General features: G+C 40.2%; 1 long non-coding RNA gene across 3 annotated transcripts; it reads right to left on the minus strand.

Moving 5' to 3' along the window:
- Nucleotides 1-306: 306 nt before the first annotated feature.
- Nucleotides 307-16064, minus strand: LOC127934631 (uncharacterized). Of its 3 annotated transcripts, none has more exons than XR_008147857.1 (3): nt 16023-16064; nt 3107-3736; nt 307-3002 (listed from the first exon to the last, which is right to left on the minus strand). It is a non-coding gene; the product is annotated as an uncharacterized LOC127934631 (long non-coding RNA). The 3 variants fall into 3 exon arrangements; XR_008147856.1 differs by lacking the exon at nt 16023-16064 and adding an exon at nt 9941-10026; XR_008147855.1 differs by lacking the exon at nt 16023-16064 and adding an exon at nt 3854-3938.
- Nucleotides 16065-18645: the final 2581 nt, after the last annotated feature.

Here is an 18645-nt window from a genome sequence, read left to right on the forward strand (position 1 = left end):
TGACCAGTGGAGGGATGGACCGTGCACAACCCAGAGTGGGACCCTCAGGGTCCTATCCTGGGAAAACTCTCCTTTTTCCTAACCCAGCCTGAGCCTCCCTCTCTGGGCCCTCTCTTCTCATGACCTCTAGTGGGTACTCAGCGGAACCACACTTTATGGGCTTTCATATGTTCTTCTTTTTTTATTATTATTATTAAAATAAATAAATATACACCCTAATACATATAAAAAAATTAAAATATGAATACATACTTCATGGGCACTAGAATTCATGGTTTTCATGGATTACTTATAAAGACACACGAGGTTAAATATAATACAAATATAAAAAGCATAAAAAAGCATAAAGATAAAATTATAAATACTTCATGGGCACTAGAATATATTTTTTTCAGTATCTCTCTATAAAACAGAAAGAGATGATTGTGAAAAACATATAGAAACAGAACTGAATATACATAAATATACAATAAATAAAAATACATATATTATGAGGCACTAGAGGGCTTTAATAGTCATAAATGATTAAAAAATATTATTTATGGCTACTTGGAGCACATTTGAGGGATGCATTGATTTCTTTGTTACATGCAGACTGAGGAGCTGCATTTTTCAAATTGAAAGAGGCAAAGAGCATCGTTTAAATTTGAAAAAAGCAAAGAAAAAAATTCTCTATAAAAAAAGCAACATGCATCGATTAAAAATAAATAAAAAATAAAAAATGCAACGCACATAATTCAAATTTGAAAAATGCATCGTGTGCTTGTTTGGTTTAAATTTTGTATTGGTTTGAAGGGATTGGAGGATGGCGTGCCGATGACGTCATCGACTGGCTTTGATATACCTAACGGAACGCAGTCTGAGTCAGAAGGATTGTTGCACTGCTTGCAGTAACATCTTGGTTGGTGATTTAGTAAAACGGTTATTTTGTATCTCGAGATAAAACAGAAAATTTAAAAGTTCAAGCCTGCCTGAAGAAGATACATCAAAGTATCGAAACGTCGCGATATAGGCTTGAACACAGAAACATTTATTTCCCTAAAAGAAAATATATTTTTGTTTTTTTCCATTATTTTGAAATTTTATTTTGATCCTTTGATCTTTTTTCTTTTGATTTCATATAAAATCACACATCTGGTTCATTTCATACTGTTGAAAAAAACACTACAAAATCCAAAAAAAGTTGGTTTATCTCTTTATTGTTAAAAAAAACACAAGAAAATCCAAAAAAAAGTTAAAAAAATATAAAAGGACAAAAAAAACATTTTTTTTCATTTTCAGAAATAGAATAAAAGATTAAAAGAATACACAGTTGTGGATTTGATCGTTCAGTAAAATAAGGATGGTGTTCGTTTTTCAGAACAAGGGTCGTTTCACGACCCCTCGAGCGCGTCTGATCCCTCACACAGATAACAGGGATTTCCCCAGACGGGGACGATTTATGAGGGACGATTATTTTGTCGAGCGATCTCGTGACTTCCCATATGAGGTCATCAGACACGGAGAATCACTCGCGGGTTACAGTAACAGAGTACAGAATGAAACTCGATCGGAGAATACTGTAAATCCTTTCCGTCGTCAGTCACGTGATCGACGCCCTTTAAATCGGGGATTTAAACCCAAACAAAAGAGAGTGACTTTTGGGCAAAATAGGATTTTTTACCCCACTGAACAGAACAGGTTTACTGACCAGAGATACAGAAACACACAATATTCTCCTCGTAATGTAGAAAAGAACAGGAGACGTGAGAATGGCCAGTTTGCACAAAAATATGTTCACCAGAAAAAAAGAATGGGCCAAAAAACTCACTTTGATTCACAAAAAAATACAGAATACTCTCCTGCTTCTCCCACTTTTCGGAGAATTATTAAGAATATGTATCATCTGATCAGATCTGTCCATCACCTCAGTAATATTGACACACGGATAGAAGATAACCAGCCTGTCACTCTTAAAAGGTTAACAGAGCTTCTTAAAAGTGTGATCAAACCCTTTGCCCCCACAATGTCCACAAAAGAATTGCTGGAGGGTAATGCAAAGAACTGGGCGTTTACGACACAGTTGGTGTTACAGCAACATTATGAGGATATCATAAAGCACACACTGGGGATCTTACGGGGAGAGACACAGAGAAAAGACTGGTTACACGCTTTTGAGATCGCTGTAAAATGGGCGATGAGAAATTTTGGCAAAAGGATCTCCCAGAGGGCAATTCAGCAGGCCGAAACTTTGGTCCTGACCGAATTGCGTTCTGGGACTCCATCCGGGTCTAGAGTACCATCGAATTCTGAAACCAGTAGCAACAGAACATTTGCTCAGGTGGTTAGTGGTGCAGATCTAGCCTCAGCTCAGCAGGGGACAGAAACGGTCAACACAGGGGTCGTCAGACCTAAGACAGGGGTCACACACATCCAGATACAAACATCGCCCACTTTAATGTCAGGCTGGTCTCCTATGAGGAACGACTGGCTTCTGGGAGATGATTTTCCACCTCTGAACCCTCCTGTACAGGCCCCTATACAGGCCCCTATACAGTCTCCTAAGGGGAAAAGACCAGAAAAGAAAAAACACCTGACAGAACAGAGACCAAAAACTCCACCAGTCGTTACAGAACAAGCTGAGAAAAATCTCTTAGTGAGTTTTGATGATGATGATGAGGAGGAGGATCAGTTAACTCCTGCACAGGGTGACAGACTGGATGATTTAGATGAGTTTACGGGTCAGCTGTCACAGGAACTTTTCTCTCCTTTTGCCCCCTCTGAGGCTGAGGCCCCGATAACCACAGGCCTGCCTTCTCTGGTCCCCATTGTAGCCAATGCAGTACATAGAGTAAATCCTCTAAGGGACACAGCTGAGAGTGCCCAGATCTTCCAAAATCCGTCAGGGTCACCAAATCTCTCAGACTTTGATTTTTCAGAATATTCTGTGACATCTCTTCAACCAGGGGCTCCTCAGGAGACAGAGAGGGGGGAAACTTCCAAAAAAATGGAAAACATTATCTCTGAAACAGAAAAAAACAGACAAGCAGAGAAAATGAGTAAAACAGTTGAAACCTCTGTAGCCGACACTCAAGGTCAAAGGGCACTACGTAGGCCGTACACGCACCTTAGAACTAACAAGAAGTTCAATGAGTGGAAACTGGCACTCAAAGAGAAACACGTGGTCATCGGGGACTCCAATTTGAGCAGGATTCCTGCTTTTGACATTCCTGATTTACAGATTGACAGTTTTCCAGGGGCTAAATTGCAGCACGCGGCCAATCTGATAGAAAAAGCTACAGTAGACACACAAGTAGAAAAAATAGTCTTGGCATTCGGCCTGAATAACCGCACACAAAGATTACGCATCTCAGCGATGAGAGAGTGTGCCAGATTGAGTCAGGTGGCACAAGAGAGACTGCCAGAGGCCCAACTGTGGATCCCCCTGATCAATATCCCCCAATCTCTCCCAGAAGGAGAAAAAATATTTTTAGATGAATTGAACAATTACATAGAGGAAAATTATTCCTTCATCCCCCTCCTGCCAGAGGATCAGTTTCAGGTAGAGAGTGACGGCCTGCACTGGACTGCAGAGACAGCCAGGAACATGTTGGAACACTGGGCACGATATTTAAACTTGCAGTGAGTGAACACCCGAGAAAGGGTGCACACAGGCTTGTTGTGAATCTTTCCAAACACTTTACTCTCTCTCCCTCACAGTCATCCCTGCTCATGAAAGGCCTCACATTTATTCCGTCTGTTCAAAAGATGAAAGATTTTAAACATCAACTTAGACTAGACTTACAAAAATTTCATAGAAGAATAAAATTAGAGGTTTATTTTGAGGGTAAAAAGATTAAAAAACAAAGATTACCTTTCACACACAATTCAGATTGGACTCCGGCCTTGAGCAGACTTCCCAAACAAGTAGGCCAGCTGATCACAGCTGATGAGTATGCTTATAAGAACTTGAATTGGAGCTTGAAACCAAGGCCCAACCTCCAGAGGGAGGAACTGAGGGCCTTGAACACACTAAAAAACCTCAGAGAAATTGTGATTAAACCTGCTGACAAGGGAAATGCCATTGTCATCATGGATAGAGAGCAATATGTCTGGGAGGGAGAGAGACAATTAAACATCAGTGACCACTACAAACCCTTAGAAGAACCCATTTATTTTGAAACCATGAAACAGGTTAGAAAAATCTTAGAACAGATGTATGACAAGGGTATCATTAACTCAAAACAGAGGGATTATTTAAGCGGCAGTGGCACTCCTCGAATGAGAAGATTTTATTTATTGCCAAAGATTCATAAGGAGCCTGAAAAATGGAGTATTCCACACGAGATTCCACCCGGCAGACCCATAGTGTCTGATTGCAACAGTGAAACTTATCAGACAGCTGAGTACATCGAGTATTATCTGAACCCCATCTCTCAGAAACACCCGAGCTATCTGAAGGACACTTATGACTTCATCCAGAAAGTTAAAGACATCAGTATTCCCAGAGGAGCCTTTTTGTTCACCATAGATATTGACAGCTTATATACGAACATAGAAACTGAAGCGGGCCTCCAGGCGGTCCAGGAGTGCATGCTTCAATATCCAGACCCAAAAAGGCCTGATGATTATATTTTAAAATTATTAGATATAAACCTAACTAAAAATGACTTTGAATTTAATTCTAAATATTATTTGCAAGTTAAAGGCACAGCCATGGGCAAAAAGTTTGCCCCTTCCTACGCCAACATCTTCATGGCGAGATGGGAACAATCGGCTCTGGGTTCGTGCACAAAAAGGCCTCTGCATTACTTTAGATTTCTGGATGACATATGGGGAGTGTGGTCTTACTCCATGGATGATTTTAAGGACTTTGCAGAACACTTGAATACCCATCAGAGATCTATTACAATTAAATATACAATTGACCCCACAGAGGTCAACTTTCTAGATGTGGTGTCATATAAGGGACAGAAATTTGAAGAGACAGGACAGCTAGACTTTAGAGTGTATTTCAAAGAAACGGACACGCATTCCTTACTGCACAAACACAGCTTTCATCCTAAACATACATTTAAAGGGATAGTGAAATCTCAATTACTCAGATTTCACAGGATATGCACAGAACATTCCTGTTTTATGGAAGCAACCAAAATTCTGTTCAGGGCCCTGAGGGACAGAGGATACTCGAGGTCCTTCTTAAGAAGGGCTCTGAAGACTTTTCTCCTCCCCGGGACTCCAAGGGACCCTAAAGAGGGTGAAAAGAACAAAATTATTCCATTAGTGTCCAATTTCTCGCTAATGAGCAAACAATTAAACCGTGCAGCTAAGTCTAATTTTGAAAGGTTCTTTGAAAACACTCCCTTCTTGCAGAAACACAAACAAATAGCTGCCTATAGGAGAAATACAAATTTATCAGACGTTCTAGTAAATAGCAAACTCAGACCTATGGCACCACAGAAGAAAAAGTCACTCTGTAAATACTTTGATCAGAAAAAATGGGTATTCAATCGTTCAACAAAACAAGTCTTTCAGATCTCACAGCATCTCACTCCAGTAACAGAGAACTGTATTTATTTGATTTATTGTACAAAGTGTTCCAAACAATATGTAGGCCAGACAAAAAATGCTTTAAAGGTCCGAGTCTATCAGCACACACACAACATAAAAAATAAAATAGAGAAACGTAGACACGTAGTCCAGCACTTCCTCACCCACGGCCTTGAGGCCTTCAGGGTGACTGGACTTCAATCTGACCCATTCTGGTCGTTGTGTGATAGACTCAAATTTGAAAGATTATGGATCATGAGACTGGATACAAAATTCCCAAGAGGTCTTAATGAGACTTAGCAGATCTACCTGACCTTAACCCAAACCTAAACCTAACCGACTAAACATAACACAACCTAAACCTAACCAACCCACCATATCCAAAACCTAAAACCTACCAGACACCCCAGGATTCATACCTGGATTTTACAGACCCATCCTGCACAAACCTAAACTTAACCAGACCTAAACTGAATAGCCCTGGCCTCAATAGCCCTATGAACAGCCCTTAACAGTTGGCCTGCTGTGACCTCTCTTGGTCTGTATGTGATTTGGGGGTGACCAGTGGAGGGATGGACCGTGCACAACCCAGAGTGGGACCCTCAGGGTCCTATCCTGGGAAAACTCTCCTTTTTCCTAACCCAGCCTGAGCCTCCCTCTCTGGGCCCTCTCTTCTCATGACCTCTAGTGGGTACTCAGCGGAACCACACTTTATGGGCTTTCATATGTTCTTCTTTTTTTATTATTATTATTAAAATAAATAAATATACACCCTAATACATATTAAAAAATTAAAATATGAATACATACTTCATGGGCACTAGAATTCATGGTTTTCATGGATTACTTATAAAGACACACGAGGTTAAATATAATACAAATATAAAAAGCATAAAAAAGCATAAAGATAAAATTATAAATACTTCATGGGCACTAGAATATATTTTTTTCAGTATCTCTCTATAAAACAGAAAGAGATGATTGTGAAAAACATATAGAAACAGAACTGAATATACATAAATATACAATAAATAAAAATACATATATTATGAGGCACTAGAGGGCTTTAATAGTCATAAATGATTAAAAAATATTATTTATGGCTACTTGGAGCACATTTGAGGGATGCATTGATTTCTTTGTTACATGCAGACTGAGGAGCTGCATTTTTCAAATTGAAAGAGGCAAAGAGCATCGTTTAAATTTGAAAAAAGCAAAGAAAAAAATTCTCTATAAAAAAAGCAACATGCATCGATTAAAAATAAATAAAAAATAAAAAATGCAACGCACATAATTCAAATTTGAAAAATGCATCGTGTGCTTGTTTGGTTTAAATTTTGTATTGGTTTGAAGGGATTGGAGGATGGCGTGCCGATGACGTCATCGACTGGCTTTGATATACCTAACGGAACGCAGTCTGAGTCAGAAGGATTGTTGCACTGCTTGCAGTAACATCTTGGTTGGTGATTTAGTAAAACGGTTATTTTGTATCTCGAGATAAAACAGAAAATTTAAAAGTTCAAGCCTGCCTGAAGAAGATACATCAAAGTATCGAAACGTCGCGATATAGGCTTGAACACAGAAACATTTATTTCCCTAAAAGAAAATATATTTTTGTTTTTTTCCATTATTTTGAAATTTTATTTTGATCCTTTGATCTTTTTTCTTTTGATTTCATATAAAATCACACATCTGGTTCATTTCATACTGTTGAAAAAAACACTACAAAATCCAAAAAAAGTTGGTTTATCTCTTTATTGTTAAAAAAAACACAAGAAAATCCAAAAAAAAGTTAAAAAAATATAAAAGGACAAAAAAAACATTTTTTTTCATTTTCAGAAATAGAATAAAAGATTAAAAGAATACACAGTTGTGGATTTGATCGTTCAGTAAAATAAGGATGGTGTTCGTTTTTCAGAACAAGGGTCGTTTCACGACCCCTCGAGCGCGTCTGATCCCTCACACAGATAACAGGGATTTCCCCAGACGGGGACGATTTATGAGGGACGATTATTTTGTCGAGCGATCTCGTGACTTCCCATATGAGGTCATCAGACACGGAGAATCACTCGCGGGTTACAGTAACAGAGTACAGAATGAAACTCGATCGGAGAATACTGTAAATCCTTTCCGTCGTCAGTCACGTGATCGACGCCCTTTAAATCGGGGATTTAAACCCAAACAAAAGAGAGTGACTTTTGGGCAAAATAGGATTTTTTACCCCACTGAACAGAACAGGTTTACTGACCAGAGATACAGAAACACACAATATTCTCCTCGTAATGTAGAAAAGAACAGGAGACGTGAGAATGGCCAGTTTGCACAAAAATATGTTCACCAGAAAAAAAGAATGGGCCAAAAAACTCACTTTGATTCACAAAAAAATACAGAATACTCTCCTGCTTCTCCCACTTTTCGGAGAATTATTAAGAATATGTATCATCTGATCAGATCTGTCCATCACCTCAGTAATATTGACACACGGATAGAAGATAACCAGCCTGTCACTCTTAAAAGGTTAACAGAGCTTCTTAAAAGTGTGATCAAACCCTTTGCCCCCACAATGTCCACAAAAGAATTGCTGGAGGGTAATGCAAAGAACTGGGCGTTTACGACACAGTTGGTGTTACAGCAACATTATGAGGATATCATAAAGCACACACTGGGGATCTTACGGGGAGAGACACAGAGAAAAGACTGGTTACACGCTTTTGAGATCGCTGTAAAATGGGCGATGAGAAATTTTGGCAAAAGGATCTCCCAGAGGGCAATTCAGCAGGCCGAAACTTTGGTCCTGACCGAATTGCGTTCTGGGACTCCATCCGGGTCTAGAGTACCATCGAATTCTGAAACCAGTAGCAACAGAACATTTGCTCAGGTGGTTAGTGGTGCAGATCTAGCCTCAGCTCAGCAGGGGACAGAAACGGTCAACACAGGGGTCGTCAGACCTAAGACAGGGGTCACACACATCCAGATACAAACATCGCCCACTTTAATGTCAGGCTGGTCTCCTATGAGGAACGACTGGCTTCTGGGAGATGATTTTCCACCTCTGAACCCTCCTGTACAGGCCCCTATACAGGCCCCTATACAGTCTCCTAAGGGGAAAAGACCAGAAAAGAAAAAACACCTGACAGAACAGAGACCAAAAACTCCACCAGTCGTTACAGAACAAGCTGAGAAAAATCTCTTAGTGAGTTTTGATGATGATGATGAGGAGGAGGATCAGTTAACTCCTGCACAGGGTGACAGACTGGATGATTTAGATGAGTTTACGGGTCAGCTGTCACAGGAACTTTTCTCTCCTTTTGCCCCCTCTGAGGCTGAGGCCCCGATAACCACAGGCCTGCCTTCTCTGGTCCCCATTGTAGCCAATGCAGTACATAGAGTAAATCCTCTAAGGGACACAGCTGAGAGTGCCCAGATCTTCCAAAATCCGTCAGGGTCACCAAATCTCTCAGACTTTGATTTTTCAGAATATTCTGTGACATCTCTTCAACCAGGGGCTCCTCAGGAGACAGAGAGGGGGGAAACTTCCAAAAAAATGGAAAACATTATCTCTGAAACAGAAAAAAACAGACAAGCAGAGAAAATGAGTAAAACAGTTGAAACCTCTGTAGCCGACACTCAAGGTCAAAGGGCACTACGTAGGCCGTACACGCACCTTAGAACTAACAAGAAGTTCAATGAGTGGAAACTGGCACTCAAAGAGAAACACGTGGTCATCGGGGACTCCAATTTGAGCAGGATTCCTGCTTTTGACATTCCTGATTTACAGATTGACAGTTTTCCAGGGGCTAAATTGCAGCACGCGGCCAATCTGATAGAAAAAGCTACAGTAGACACACAAGTAGAAAAAATAGTCTTGGCATTCGGCCTGAATAACCGCACACAAAGATTACGCATCTCAGCGATGAGAGAGTGTGCCAGATTGAGTCAGGTGGCACAAGAGAGACTGCCAGAGGCCCAACTGTGGATCCCCCTGATCAATATCCCCCAATCTCTCCCAGAAGGAGAAAAAATATTTTTAGATGAATTGAACAATTACATAGAGGAAAATTATTCCTTCATCCCCCTCCTGCCAGAGGATCAGTTTCAGGTAGAGAGTGACGGCCTGCACTGGACTGCAGAGACAGCCAGGAACATGTTGGAACACTGGGCACGATATTTAAACTTGCAGTGAGTGAACACCCGAGAAAGGGTGCACACAGGCTTGTTGTGAATCTTTCCAAACACTTTACTCTCTCTCCCTCACAGTCATCCCTGCTCATGAAAGGCCTCACATTTATTCCGTCTGTTCAAAAGATGAAAGATTTTAAACATCAACTTAGACTAGACTTACAAAAATTTCATAGAAGAATAAAATTAGAGGTTTATTTTGAGGGTAAAAAGATTAAAAAACAAAGATTACCTTTCACACACAATTCAGATTGGACTCCGGCCTTGAGCAGACTTCCCAAACAAGTAGGCCAGCTGATCACAGCTGATGAGTATGCTTATAAGAACTTGAATTGGAGCTTGAAACCAAGGCCCAACCTCCAGAGGGAGGAACTGAGGGCCTTGAACACACTAAAAAACCTCAGAGAAATTGTGATTAAACCTGCTGACAAGGGAAATGCCATTGTCATCATGGATAGAGAGCAATATGTCTGGGAGGGAGAGAGACAATTAAACATCAGTGACCACTACAAACCCTTAGAAGAACCCATTTATTTTGAAACCATGAAACAGGTTAGAAAAATCTTAGAACAGATGTATGACAAGGGTATCATTAACTCAAAACAGAGGGATTATTTAAGCGGCAGTGGCACTCCTCGAATGAGAAGATTTTATTTATTGCCAAAGATTCATAAGGAGCCTGAAAAATGGAGTATTCCACACGAGATTCCACCCGGCAGACCCATAGTGTCTGATTGCAACAGTGAAACTTATCAGACAGCTGAGTACATCGAGTATTATCTGAACCCCATCTCTCAGAAACACCCGAGCTATCTGAAGGACACTTATGACTTCATCCAGAAAGTTAAAGACATCAGTATTCCCAGAGGAGCCTTTTTGTTCACCATAGATATTGACAGCTTATATACGAACATAGAAACTGAAGCGGGCCTCCAGGCGGTCCAGGAGTGCATGCTTCAATATCCAGACCCAAAAAGGCCTGATGATTATATTTTAAAATTATTAGATATAAACCTAACTAAAAATGACTTTGAATTTAATTCTAAATATTATTTGCAAGTTAAAGGCACAGCCATGGGCAAAAAGTTTGCCCCTTCCTACGCCAACATCTTCATGGCGAGATGGGAACAATCGGCTCTGGGTTCGTGCACAAAAAGGCCTCTGCATTACTTTAGATTTCTGGATGACATATGGGGAGTGTGGTCTTACTCCATGGATGATTTTAAGGACTTTGCAGAACACTTGAATACCCATCAGAGATCTATTACAATTAAATATACAATTGACCCCACAGAGGTCAACTTTCTAGATGTGGTGTCATATAAGGGACAGAAATTTGAAGAGACAGGACAGCTAGACTTTAGAGTGTATTTCAAAGAAACGGACACGCATTCCTTACTGCACAAACACAGCTTTCATCCTAAACATACATTTAAAGGGATAGTGAAATCTCAATTACTCAGATTTCACAGGATATGCACAGAACATTCCTGTTTTATGGAAGCAACCAAAATTCTGTTCAGGGCCCTGAGGGACAGAGGATACTCGAGGTCCTTCTTAAGAAGGGCTCTGAAGACTTTTCTCCTCCCCGGGACTCCAAGGGACCCTAAAGAGGGTGAAAAGAACAAAATTATTCCATTAGTGTCCAATTTCTCGCTAATGAGCAAACAATTAAACCGTGCAGCTAAGTCTAATTTTGAAAGGTTCTTTGAAAACACTCCCTTCTTACAGAAACACAAACAAATAGCTGCCTATAGGAGAAATACAAATCTATCAGACGTTCTAGTAAATAGCAAACTCAGACCTATGGCACCACAGAAGAAAAAGTCACTCTGTAAATACTTTGATCAGCAAAAATGGGTATTCAATCGTTCAACAAAACAAGTCTTTCAGATCTCACAGCATCTCACTCCAGTAACAGAGAACTGTATTTATTTGATTTATTGTACAAAGTGTTCCAAACAATATGTAGGCCAGACAAAAATGCTTTAAAGGTCCGAGTCTATCAGCACACACACAACATAAAAAATAAAATAGAGAAACGTAGACACGTAGTCCAGCACTTCCTCACCCACGGCCTTGAGGCCTTCAGGGTGACTGGACTTCAATCCGACCCATTCTGGTCGTTGTGTGATAGACTTAAATATGAAAGATTATGGATCATGAGACTGGATACAAAATTCCCAAGAGGTCTTAATGAGACTTAGCAGATCTACCTGACCTTAACCCAAACCTAAAACCTAACCGACTAACCATAACACAACCTAAACCTAACCAACCCACCATATCCAAACCTAAAACCTACCAGACACCCAGGATTCATACCTGGATTTTACAGACCCATCCTGCACAAACCTAAACTTAACCAGACCTAAACTGAATAGCCCTGGCCTCAATAGCCCTATGAACAGCCCTTAACAGTTGGCCTGCTGTGACCTCTCTTGGTCTGTATGTGATTTTGGGGGTGACCAGTGGAGGGATGGACCGTGCACAACCCAGAGTGGGACCCTCAGGGTCCCATCCTGGGAAAACTCTCCTTTTTCCTAACCCAGCCTGAGCCTCCCTCTCTGGGCCCTCTCTTCTCATGACCTCTAGTGGGTACTCAGCGGAACCACACTTTATGGGCTTTCATTTGTTCTTATTTTTTATTATTATTAAAATAAATAAATATACACCCTAATACATATTAAAAAATTAAAATATGAATACATACTTCATGGGCACTAGAATTCATGGTTTTCATGGATTACTTATAAAGACACACGAGGTTAATATAATACAAATATAAAAAGCATAAAAAAGCATAAAGATAAAATTATAAATACTTCATGGGCACTAGAATATATTTTTTTTCAGTATCTATCTATAAAACAGAAAGAGATGATTGTGAAAAACATATAGAAACAGAACTGAATATACATAAATATACAATAAATAAAAATACATATATTATGAGGCACTAGAGGGCTTTAATAGTCATAAATGATTAAAAAACATTGTTTATGGCTACTTGGAGCACATTTGAGGGATGCATTGTTTTCTTTGTTACATGCAGACTGAGGAGCTGCATTTTTCAAATTGAAAGAGGCAAAGAGCATCGTTTAAATTTGAAAAAAGCAAGAAAAAAATTCTCTATATAAAAAAAAGCAACATGCATCGACTAAAAATAAATAAAAAATAAAAAATGCAACGCACATAATTCAAATTTGAAAAATGCATCGTGTGCTTGTTTGGTTTAAATTTTGTATTGGTTTTGAAGGGATTGGAGGATGGCGTGTCGATGACGTCATCGACTGGCTTTGATATACCTACGGAACGCAGTCCGAGTCAGAAGGATTGTTGCACTGCTTGCCAGTAACCATCTTGGTTGGTGATTTAGTAAAACGGTTATTTTGTATCTCGAGATAAAACAGAAAATTGAAAGTTCAAGCCTGCCTGAAGAAGATACATCAAAGTATCGAAACGTCGCGATATAGGCTTGAACACAGAAACATTTATTTCCCTAAAAGAAATATATTTTTGTTTTTTTCCATTATTTTGAAATTTTATTTTGATCCTTTGATCTTTTCTTTTGATTTCATATAAAATCACACATCTGGTTCATTTCATACTGTTAAAAAAAACACTAAAAAATCCAAAAAAAGTTGGTTTATCTCTTTATTGTTAAAAAAAACACAAGAAAATCCCAAAAATAGTTTAAAAAATATAAAAGGACAAAAAAACATTTTTTTAATTTTCAGAAATAGAATAAAAGATTAAAAGAATACACAGTTGTGGATTTGATCGTTCAGTAAAATAAGGATGGTGTTCGTTTTTCAGAACAAGGGTCGTTTCACGACCCCTCGAGCGCGTCTGATCCCTCAGCACAGATAACAGGGATTTCCCCAGACGGGGACGATTTATGAGGGACGATTATTTTGTCGAGCGATCTCGTGACTTCCCATATGAGGTCATCAGACACGGAGAATCACTCGCGGGTTTACAGTAACAGAGTACAGAATGAAACTCGATCGGAGAATACTGTAAATCCTTTCCGTCGTCAGTCACGTGATCGTCGCCCTTTAAATCGGGGATTTAACCCAAACAAAAGAGAGTGACTTTTGGGCAAAATAAGATTTTTTACCCCACTGAACAGAACAGGTTTACTGACCAGAGATACAGAAACACACAATATTCTCTCGTAATGTAGAAAAGAACAGGAGACGTGAGAATGGCCAGTTTGCACAAAAATATGTTCACCAGAAAAAAAGAATGGGCCAAAAAAGTCACTTTGATTCACAAAAAATACAGAATACTCTCCTGCTTCTCCACTTTTCGGAGAATTATTAAGAATATGTATCATCTGATCAGATCTGTCCATCACCTCAGTAATATTGACACACGGATAGAAGAAAACCAGCCTGTCACTCTTAAAAGGTTAACAGAGCTTCTTAAAAGTGTGATCAAACCCTTTGCCCCCACAATGTCCACAAAAGAATTGCTGGAGGGTAATGCAAAGAACTGGGCGTTTACGACACAGTTGGTGTTACAGCAACATTATGAGGATATCATAAAGCACACACTGGGGATCTTACGGGGAGAGACACAGAGAAAAGACTGGTTACACGCTTTCGAGATCGCTGTCAAATGGGCGATGAGAAATTTTTGGCAAAAGGATCTCCCAGAGGGCAATTCAGCAGGCCGAAACTTTGGTCCTGACCGAATTGCGTTCTGGGACTCCATCCGGGTCTAGAGTACCATCGAATCTGAAACAGTAGCAACAGAACATTTGCTCAGGTGGTTAGTGGTGCAGATCTAGCCTCAGCTCAGCAGGGGACAGAAACGGTCAAACAGGGGTCGTCAGACCTAAGACAGGGGTCACACACATCCAGATACAAACATCGCCCACTTTAATGTCAGGCTGGTCTCCTATGAGGAACGACTGGCTTCTGGGAGATGATTTTCCACCTCTGAACCCTCCTGTACAGGCCCCTATACAGGCCCCTATACAGGCCCCTATACAGTCTCCTAAGGGAAAAGACAGAAAAGAAAAAACACCTGACCGAACAGAGACCAAAAACTCCACCAGTCGTTACAGAACAAGCTGAGAAAAATCTCTTAGTGAGTTTTGATGATGATGATGAGGAGGAGGATCAGTTAACTCCTGCACAGGGTGACAGACTGGATGATTTAGATGAGTTTACGGGTCAGCTGTCACAGGAACTTTTCTCTCCTTTTGCCCCCTCTGAGGCTGAGGCCCCGATAACCACAGGCCTGCCTTCTCTGGTCCCATTGTAGCCAATGCAGTACATAGAGTAAATCCTCTAAGGGACACAGCTGAGAGTGCCAGATCTTCCAAAATCCGTCAGGGTCACCCAATCTCTCAGACTTTGATTTTTTCAGAATATTCTGTGACATCTCTTCAACCAGGGGCTCCTCAGGAGACAGAGAGGGGGGAAACTTCCAAAAAAATGGAAAACATTATCTCTGAAACAGAAAAAAACAGACAAGCAGAGAAAATGAGTAAAACAGTTGAAACCTCTGTAGCCGACACTCAAGGTCAAAGGGCACTACGTAGGCCGTACACGCACCTTAGAACTAACAAAAAGTTCAATGAGTGGAAACTGGCACTCAAAGAGAAACACGTGGTCATCGGGGACTCCAATTTGGGCAGGATTCCCGCTTTTGACATTCCTGATTTACAGATTGACAGTTTTCCAGGGCTAAATTGCAGCACGCTGCCAATCTGATAGAAAAAGCCACAGTAGACACACAAGTAGAAAAAATAGTCTTGGCATTCGGCCTGAATAACCGCACACAAAGATTACGCATCTCAGCGATGAGAGAGTGTGCCAGATTGAGTCAGGTGGCACAAGAGAGACTGCCAGAGGCCCAACTGTGGATCCCCCTGATCAATATCCCCCAATCTCTCCCAGAAGGAGAAAAAATATTTTTAGATGAATTAAACAATTACATAGAGGAAAATTATTCCTTCATCCCCCTCCTGCCAGAGGATCAGTTTCAGGTAGAGAGTGACGGCCTGCACTGGACTGCAGAGACAGCCAGGAACATGTTGGAACACTGGGCACGATATTTAAACTTGTAGTGAGTGAACACCCGAGAAAGGGTGCACACAGGCTTGTTGTGAATCTTTCCAAACACTTTACTCTCTCCCTCACAGTCATCCCTGCTCATGAAAGGCCTCACATTTATTCCGTCCTGTTCAAAAGATGAAAGATTTTAAACATCAACTTAGACTAGATTTACAAAATTTCATAGAAGAATAAAATTAGAGGTTTATTTTGAGGGTAAAAAGATTAAAAAACAAAGATTACCTTTCACACACAATTCAGATTGGACTCCGGCCTTGAGCAGACCTTCCCAAACAAGTAGGCCAGCTGATCACAGCTGATGAGTATGCTTATAAGAACTTGAATTGGAGCTTGAAACCAAGGCCCAACCTCCAGAGGGAGGAACTGAGGGCCTTGAACACACTAAAAAACCTCAGAGAAATTGTCATTAAACCTGCTGACAAGGGAAATGCCATTGTCATCATGGATGAGAGCAATATGTCTGGGAGGGAGAGAGACAATTAAACATCAGTGACCACTACAAACCCTTAGAAGAACCATTTATTTTGAAACCATGAAACAGGTTAGAAAATCTTAGAACAGATGTATGACAAGGGTATCATTAACTCAAAACAGAGGGATTATTTAAGCGGCAGTGGCACTCCTCGAATGAGAAGATTTTATTTATTGCCTAAGATTCACAAGGAGCCTGAAAAATGGAGTATTCCACACGAGATTCCACCCGGCAGACCCATAGATGTCTGATTGCAACAGTGAAACTTATCAGGACAGCTGAGTACATCGAGTATTATCTCAACCCCATCTCTCAGAAACACCCGAGCTATCTGAAGGACACTTATGACTTCATCCAGAAAGTTAAAGACATCAGTATTCCCAGAGGAGCCTTTTTGTTCACCATAGATATTGACAGCCTTATATACGAACATAGAAACTGAAGCGGGCCTCCAGGCGGTCCAGGAGTGCATGCTTCAATATCCAGACCCAAAAGGCCTGATGATTATATTTTAAAATTATTAGATATAAACTTAGATATAAACTTAACTAAAAATGACTTTGAATTTAATTCTAAATATTATTTGCAAGTTAAAGGCACAGCCATGGGCAAAAAGTTTGCCCCTTCCTACGCCAACATCTTCATGGCGAGATGGGAACAATCGGCTCTGGGTTCGTGCACAAAAAGGCCTCTGCATTACTTTAGATTTCTGGATGACATATGGGGAGTGTGGTCTTACTCCATGGATGATTTTAGGGACTTTGCAGAACACTTGAATACCCATCAGAGATCGATTACAATTAAATATACAATTGACCCCACAGAGGTCAACTTTCTAGATGTGGTGTCATATAAGGGACAGAAATTTGAAGAGACAGGACAGCTAGACTTTAGAGTGTATTTCAAAGAAACGGACACGCATTCCTTACTGCACAAACACAGCTTCCATCCTAAACATACATTTAAAGGTATAGTGAAATCTCAATTACTCAGATTTCACAGGATATGCACAGAACATTCCTGTTTTATGGAAGCAACCAAAATTCTGTTCAGGGCCCTGAGGGACAGAGGATACTCGAGGTCCTTCTTAAGAAGGGCTCTGAAGACTTTTCTCCTCCCCGGGACTCCAAGGGACCCTAAAGAGGGTGAAAAGAACAAAATTATTCCATTAGTGTCCAATTTCTCGCTAATGAGCAAACAATTAAACCGTGCAGCTAAGTCTAATTTTGAAAGGTTCTTTGAAAACACTCCCTTCTTACAGAAACACAAACAAATAGCTGCCTATAGGAGAAATACAAATCTATCAGACGTTCTAGTAAATAGCAAACTCAGACCTATGGCACCACAGAAGAAAAAGTCACTCTGTAAATACTTTGATCAGCAAAAATGGGTATTCAATCGTTCAACAAAACAAGTCTTTCAGATCTCACAGCATCTCACTCCAGTAACAGAGAACTGTATTTATTTGATTTATTGTACAAAGTGTTCCAAACAATATGTAGGCCAGACAAAAAATGCTTTAAAGGTCCGAGTCTATCAGCACACACACAACATAAAAAATAAAATAGAGAAACGTAGACACGTAGTCCAGCACTTCCTCACCCACGGCCTTGAGGCCTTCAGGGTGACTGGACTTCAATCCGACCCATTCTGGTCGTTGTGTGATAGACTTAAATATGAAAGATTATGGATCATGAGACTGGATACAAAATTCCCAAGAGGTCTTAATGAGACTTAGCAGATCTACCTGACCTTAACCCAAACCTAAAACCTAACCGACTAACCATAACACAACCTAAACCTAACCAACCCACCATATCCAAACCTAAAACCTACCAGACACCCCAGGATTCATACCTGGATTTTACAGACCCATCCTGCACAAACCTAAACTTAACCAGACCTAAACTGAATAGCCCTGGCCTCAATAGCCCTATGAACAGCCCTTAACAGTTGGCCTGCTGTGACCTCTCTTGGTCTGTATGTGATTTGGGGGTGACCAGTGGAGGGATGGACCGTGCACAACCCAGAGTGGGACCCTCAGGGTCCCATCCTGGGAAAACTCTCCTTTTTCCTAACCCAGCCTGAGCCTCCCTCTCTGGGCCCTCTCTTCTCATGACCTCTAGTGGGTACTCAGCGGAACCACACTTTATGGGCTTTCATATGTTCTTATTTTTTATTATTATTAAAATAAATAAATATACACCCTAATACATATTAAAAAATTAAAATATGAATACATACTTCATGGGCACTAGAATTCATGGTTTTCATGGATTACTTATAAAGACACACGAGGTTAAATATAATACAAATATAAAAAGCATAAAAAAGCATAAAGATAAAATTATAAATACTTCATGGGCACTAGAA

Source organism: Carassius gibelio, chromosome A18, assembly GCF_023724105.1.
Source record: "Carassius gibelio isolate Cgi1373 ecotype wild population from Czech Republic chromosome A18, carGib1.2-hapl.c, whole genome shotgun sequence".
NCBI lineage: Eukaryota > Metazoa > Chordata > Actinopteri > Cypriniformes > Cyprinidae > Carassius > Carassius gibelio.